Consider the following 7,767-nt stretch of genomic DNA (forward strand, 5'->3'; position numbering starts at 1 on the left):
TAATGTACGTGCAGAGGCATCTAAGAATCTTTTTAAAATGGAGGCAGTTAAAGAAAAGCCAGATGCTCATTAAAGGCAGGAAAGACATTGATTCGGTGACCACTGCAGTAGGGGAGAGGCCTCCATATGGGACTGAGCTCAACTGGGCTCTGTGCAGAGATAACTGGAATTTTAAAGGGTGATGAAGGAGGGGGCAGGAGACAAGCGATGCCTTGAGCAGAGTCAGAGAAGTGGGAAATTACTGAAAGTGGGTGGTGGGGATTGGTCAAGGTGATGAATCTATCTGTGTCTGCTAACCAGCTAGCTTATTAAGTTAGGCTTCTGCCCTCCCACAGAGACTGGGAGATGGAGCCCTATCTGTTTTGAGGGTTATGCTTCAAAGGGATGACTCTCAGGTCCTTGGGACAGACACTCCTGGGTTTCAGGAGATGCACAGATATCTCAAAGGGGCAGAGAAAGGGTATACAATTGTAATTTTTTTTTAAGTAAATGCTCTAAGGAAAGGGAGGTCAGAGGGTTATGGTCAGGTGTTTGGCTGAAACAAATGGTAAATTCTTTTGGCAGCCTTGAGTTTTCCCAGGCAGGGTCTCAAGGGGTGCTGGGTTGTCCCAGGGAAACAGTCTTGAGCTGCTAGAAACTATGCTAGTGTTTGTTCAAGTCTCCTAGTTGGGGGGAGGGGGTAGACAAAATTGTTTGTGCTCAAAGTTTTACAGTTCTCAAGACTGGGCTGGGGTTGGAGTTTCTGCATTCTAACAAGCTCCTGATGGTCTTGGCGTTCTCTTGGTCCATGGCTCACACTCTGAGAAGCAAGAATCTAGAACACCCTACAAATCAAAGACATTAATATCTGTGGGCTTTGGACATCGAAGCTTCAGCAGCCTTTGACAAGCATTAATTAGCAGGTTCCCTTTTCCTTATTTGAAAAGGAATTGACAATCCATAATAATGCAAACTATCAAGAGAATCCAAGAAAGAGTCCTTGCCGGAAAGCTGATGGTTCTGTTTGGATACACAGTAAGACCACCTGGGAAGGTTTAAAAAAAATTCTGATGCCTGTTCACACCCCAGACCCATTAAATCCGAATCCTGAGCTAGGACACAGGCAACAACAGTTCTTAAAGCTACAGGATGATTCCAATATTCCAAGGTTGAGAACCATCCCCAAAGACCTCAGTGTCAAGTTTGGAAGACCAGTGCTCACACATTTAGGAAAACTTACCCAGAACCAGGGGGCCCCTGATAATCCCTGAGTCTTCAGGTGGCAAGGGTCAGGGATGGTTTAGACGTGGATGTGGGGGAAGTCAGGCTAAAACTGAATTTTCAAGGTGGAGATTTGGATAAAGACCTCATTTCAGGCAGAATCAAGTCCCTGAACCAAGATATAGCGAGAGAAAAGGTAAATAGTAGGTATGGGAGAACAGGGAGCAGTCTGATCTGTTTTGCTTACCCGATTCAATGTCCTCTTGCCCAATATACGGATTTCTCAAAAGGAGTGCCCTTTCCACATGGATGATTATTTTAAAATAAAACTATTTTACGGGGGGGGGGGGGGGGGCACGTGGAAAGCAGTGCCTGTTTTCCCAGAGCTAGGCATATTTGGGGTGATGGAGGGATGGGGGGCTGGTAGAGAAGGTGAGCTGTGGGGAAGAGGCGGTAGGAGGTTGTGTGTGTAGCGGGTAGATTGGATCAAAGGGTCCAGCTGAACACTACTCCTCAGCCCTGGCTCTGTTTCCTCTATTCTCAGTTCCTTATGTCCCACGGGGCAAGTAGGCAGGTATGTACTTGTGAGTTTATGTTTGGGAGGGATGGGGAAGGTTAAGTTATCTTGTTCTGGTTTGGTTCAAATCCTTTTCTAGGTTTAAAGGAGAAGGGTGTCTTTTAAGGTTAGTTTGTTTTTAAAGCAATTACCATAAAGGATGATTGTGGGAGGGATCCCTGGATTTGGGGGAGGGGGATCCATTCAAGGACATGCTCTTCCTGGGTATACCGGGTCACTCTTCTGTGTTACATAATGATGGTCCAGGCCAACCCAACAAACTAGTTTAAAGTGGGAGTCAGTTCTTCCCATAATTTAGTAAGAGCACAGGGAGTGATGGGATGGATGTACTACTGGAGACAGTTGGCCAGAGGGGGCCTCTTTCATTAAATATTTGGGCAGACACCTAGGAGAAGTAAGAAAGCAGGTCTTGTTAACCTCAAAAATAAGTGTTTTTTAAACAGCAAAAACGGGTTTATTCAGGAGTAGCAGAGAACTGCAACTCATGACACACAAGCTGTGGCAAGACCCACAGGCAAGCCCAACAAAGAGGCGGAATGTTATTTTATGGAGAACAAGGAAGAAGCTGGACGGGTTATTTTGAACCAAAGTCCATCAGAGAAAAGCAAGGTTTCAGGGCGACAATGTTTCTCATTGGCTGAGTTGCAAGGAGTTGTCAATTTCTTGTAGGAGATGCCATATACATATTTTCCTGTTGGAGCCTGAAATTGATGATTCTTTCCTGTTGTGGATTTTGTTATTGACCATTTTTCCTGTAGTTGAGTGGTATGGCTCCCCCTTCTAGCTTGCCCAGTCTACTTAAATGAAGTTTCTTTTTATTAATTTTCACAGTCTTATGAATACTGGAGGAAGAACATTCCAGGCAGAGGAAGAAGCAACAACATACAAAGGCCCAGAGGTGGAGATGAGATTGTTATGTCCAAGGGACAATAAGAAAGCAAGAGCAACATGAGTGAAGAAGGAAAGGTAGGAGATGAGATCAGAAGGTGGGGAGATGGTAGAAATGCATGCCAGGTTGTTCTGGCAAGTCATGGTGAGAACTTCTGAATTTTACTAAAAGAGATGGGAATCCATTGGAGGGTTTTGAGAAGAGGAGTAAAATGATCTGATTTATATTATCCTGACTGCTTTGAGATAATGATTGTAGAGGATCACAGGTTCCACCAGGGAGACCACTTAGGATGCTGTTGCACAAATCCAGGCGAGATAATGGTGGAACCAGGTGGTACCAGTAGAGGGGTGAGAAACTGCCAGATGCCAGGTATGTTTGAAGGCAGAGCTAAGAGAATTTCATGAACAACTGGATGCGGGATGAAAGAGAAAGTCAAGGATGACTCCAAGATCTGGGACCGAGCAACTAACTGCACATGAATTTTCAGTAGAGGGGACAGAAGATGATAAGCTGGAGGAAAGGCTTTCGTGTGCTACAACAGTTACAGTGAATGGACCAGAGATGTAAGTATCAACTTGGGATGCATCCAAACAGCGCTAGGGTGGAAAACAAGCTTCCAAATGGTACGTTCAATAGGATGCAATTTTCATAAATTTTTAAGACACATACAACAGTATTGTTTAGAACTCCATATATACATAGTGAAGTGTAAAAACATGTATGGGATGATAAACGATGTGCAGGCAGGGTTGAGCACCATCTGGTTGCTTTACACTTTAAAAAATCCTATTGCTCAGGACAGATCCTAGAATGTCTGGGGATGGACCCAGGTGTCATTTTTTTTAAGCTCTCTGGGGATTCCACTATGGAGGCAAGGTGGAAAACCACTGCCTTAAATTGAGAAATGACTGTGAAATCTGAGAAGCACACGGAATTTTCCCTTTTTATGTCTAAGCCTTGGACAGGGTATGTTTTATTTATTTTATTTTTTTTTGTTTTAAAGTTTGTTTATTTAAGTAATCTTTACACTCAACGTGGGGCTCAAATTCATGACCCTGAGATCAAGAGTCGCATGCTCCTCCAACTGAGCCAGCTAGGCGTCCCTGGGCAGAGTATCTGTTATAGCGTTAGGCAAGAGACACCCATGTCCTGATTTCCATGTTGTTCAGCCGGGAAACATGAAGAAACTCTCCCACGAGGCAGCCAAGCTCAGCCTGTGGTCTTCTGACATCCAGTGGACTCCTTGGAGAAATGGCTGATTGCACGCTTGGGGCAGAAAGTGTACAAGAGAAGCCTAGACCATCTTGTACCAAATGTGAATCAAGCTCTCAAAGACCACCAAAGGCTTGTAAGAAAAGACTCAGGATCCACTGGAAGGAGGTTCTTTCTTGCTAAAGGTGGGGCAGTTTGAGTATCGTGCTCTGGCCATAATTAGAAATGGTGTGGGAGAGGCCAAACCCCTGGAAATGCCTCGCTGGCTCTTTCTATAGGGCAGCTGCCTGCAGAGCTTTCCCACCAGCAGATGAGGCCTCTACCAGCATTGTTCATCCAGCAAGATGTGCTGGTCTGCTTCCTACTCTAAATGTTCCCTAACACAGATCAAATCAGTTAAAATCTTGATCCTACCCCCTCACTTCATGGAAGGAAGTTCTGTGGAGTTCTGACCCAATGCTGGTCAGGAATAGCTTTTGGATAGAGAGAAAAGAGCTCTAACTAAGCTTCCAGAACTGGACCACCAATTTGCCATGAAACCTTGGGCTGGCCTCTTCCTTCTCTAGGCCCCTTTCTCCATCTGTGCCATGTACCCACAGGCCCTACAGGTTCATCAGGACCAAACCTACAGCCCAGATCTCTGTGTTGTTGTTCCGTCCTCCATTGGATCAATGGATTGGACATTCCAGGAAAGCAGGGAAATGTTCACTCTGGTTTCCCCAGCAGCCAGGACAGAGCCTGGCACTCAATAAATAATAGAGCTTGGATGGCATGACAACCATAAGCAAAGTCAACAGACCAACAAACTATTGGGAAAAAAACCATTTAACTGGAGCCTAACCTGATGCAGTTTTATCAGATCCTAACTGACCCAAGGAAAGAGAAATACATTAGTCCTCCTTATCTGTGGAGTTTCTGCAGTTTCATTTACCCATGGAAACAGATGATCCTCTGGAAGCAGATGATCCTTCTTCCAACCTATCATCAGATAGTCAACAGTAACCCACTGCTACATCACATGGCTATGTCAGTGACTTTACTTCATCTATCGTATAGGCATTTTATCATCCCACATCATCACAAGAAGAAAGATGAGTACAGTGCAATAAGATATTTTGAAAGAAAGAGACCACATTGGGGGCACCTGGGTGGCTCAGATGGTTAAGCGTCTGCCTTCGGCTCAGGTCATGATCCCAGGGTCCTGGGATCGAGCCCCGCATCGGGCTCCCTGCTAGGAAGGGAGCCTGCTTCTCCCTCTGCCTCTGCCTCTCTCTCATGAATAAATAAATAAAACATTTAAAAAAAAAAAAGACCACATTCATATAACTTGTTAGAGTATGGTGTTATAATCATTCTATTTGATTATTAGTTATTATTAATCTCTTATTGTGCCTGATTTATAAATTGAACTTTATCATAAGTATGTATGTACAGGAAGAAACAGCATATATAGAGTTCAGTACTATCCATGGTTTCAGATATCCACTGGGGGTCTTGGAACATATCCCCTGCAAATAAGGAGGGAGTATCTAACTCCAGCAGGCTCTTGCTTTCCACGTAGGAGAAGGGAAACGCCTAACCACAACCCACTGTGGCCATCCTGTGCCATTTATGGGGATTGGTGAGAGTTGGGGTGCACTAAGAAGCACATGTGAAGTTCTCAGTCCAGAGCCACAGGCTCAATAAGAGACTCACATTTCATCATGGGACTATAGAATACGGTCCCCTGCCAACACACACATATTACTAAATTTTGTCAGCATATTACTAAAGGATTGCTACAGCAATTCCTTCTACCCACTGCATCCTGTCCAGCCCTTTTACCAAGAAAAAATTTACAAGGTATACTAAATGGCCAAAGTCCAAGTTTGAAGAGATAAAATGAGCATCAGGATCAGACTCAGATATGGTAGGGATGTTAGAACTATAAGATTGAGAATTTAAAACAATTATGATAAATATGCTAAGAGCTCCAATGGAGAAAGTAGACAACATGCAAGAACAGACAATGTAAGCCGAGAAATGGAAATTTATGAAAGTATAAAAAAAGAAAAACTAGAGGTAAAAGACACTGTAATAGAAATGAAGAATGCCTCTGATGAGCTTACTAGCAGACTGGACACAGCTGAGGAAAGAATCTCTGAGCTTGAGGATGTCTCAAGAGAAACTTTCCAAACTGAAAAGCAAAGAAAAGAGACTGAAAATAATGGAACAGAATATCCAAGAACTGTGGGACAACTAAAAATGAGGTATAACAATAGGCATAATGAGGAAGTATACGAGGAGAAGAGAGACATAAGATAACTATTTGAAACTATAATGACTGTGAATTTCCCCCAAATTAATGTCAGATACCAAACCACAGAATCAAGAAACCCAAGGAACACCAAGCAGGAAGAATGGCAAATAAAAAACAAAAACAAAAAACACATAAACAATAACAACAAAAACCCTACACCTATGTACATCTTATTAAAATTGTAGAACATCAAAAGTAAAGGAAAAAAACATGAAAAATCAGAGGAAAAATACCTTACCTATCAAAGAACAAAGGTAAGAATTACACCTGACTTCTCTTCAGAAACCTTGCAAGCAAGAAGAGAGTGGAGTGTAATTTTTCAAGTGTTGGGATGGAAAAATACCACCAACCTAAAATTCTGTATCCTGTGAAATTATCCTTTGAAAATGAAGGAGAAATAAAGACTTTCTAAGACAAACATAAATTGAGGGACTTTTTGCAAGTATATCCGCTTTAGAGAGAAGGAAAATGATAATAGATCAGAAACTCAGATCTACATAAAGGAAAATAGAGCATCAGAGGAATGAGTGAAGGTAAAATAAAAATATTTTTCTTATTCTTAATTGATCTAACATAGGTTTGTTCAAAACAATAGTAACAGTACATTCAATTATATATGCTTATATCTATGCTTATGTGTAAGTAAAATGAATGACAGCAATGATGCAGTGGATGGGATGGGGGAATTGGGATTTTGTCATTATAAGGTACTCACAGCGCTCATGAAGTAGTGTAATTTGAAACTGGACTTGTATTAGTTGCAAATGTATATTTCAAACTCTAGGGCAATCACTGAAAAAAGTAAAACAGAAAGAATAACTGATACACTAGGAAAGAGAAAATGGAATCATAAAATGATCAGTTAAAACCACAAAAGACAAAACAAGTGGAAGACAAAAATAGAAACAATAACCAAAAAAGCAACAAATATGATCGATATTAATCCAACTATATCAATAACCACTTTATATTTTTAAGATTTTATTTATTTATTTATTTGAGAGAGAGAGTGTGCGTGTGCACACGAGCAGGGGGCAGAGCAGAGGGGGAGGAAGAGGGTGAGAATCTCAAGTGGACTCTGTGCTGAGTGTGGAGTTCAATGCAGGGCTCGATCCCACCACCCTGAGATCATGATCTGAGCCAAAACCAAGAGTTGGATGCCCAAATGACTGAGCCACCCAGCACCCCTATCAATAACCACTTTAAATGCAATGGTCAAAATACACCAAGAATAGAGATTGTCACAGTGGATGAAAAGACAAGACCTGACTGTATGTTATCCATAAGAGACGCACTTGAAATATAAAGACACAGATACTTTAAAAGTAAGTAGAGGGAGAAAGATATACCATGCTAACATGAATCCAAAGAAAACAAAAGTAGCTGTATTAATTTCAGACAGAGCAGACTGCAGAGCAAGGAAAGTTATCGGGATAAAGACAGGTATTACATATGATACAGGCATTCTTCTCCAAGAAGACAAAACAGTCCTAATGTGTATGTGTCTAAGAAGAGATCAAAATATATGAGGCAAACATTGATAAAACCACAGGAGGAACAGATGAATCCACTATTATAGTTGGAGAC

This window comes from Neomonachus schauinslandi, chromosome 6 (genome assembly GCF_002201575.2).
Source record: "Neomonachus schauinslandi chromosome 6, ASM220157v2, whole genome shotgun sequence".
NCBI lineage: Eukaryota > Metazoa > Chordata > Mammalia > Carnivora > Phocidae > Neomonachus > Neomonachus schauinslandi.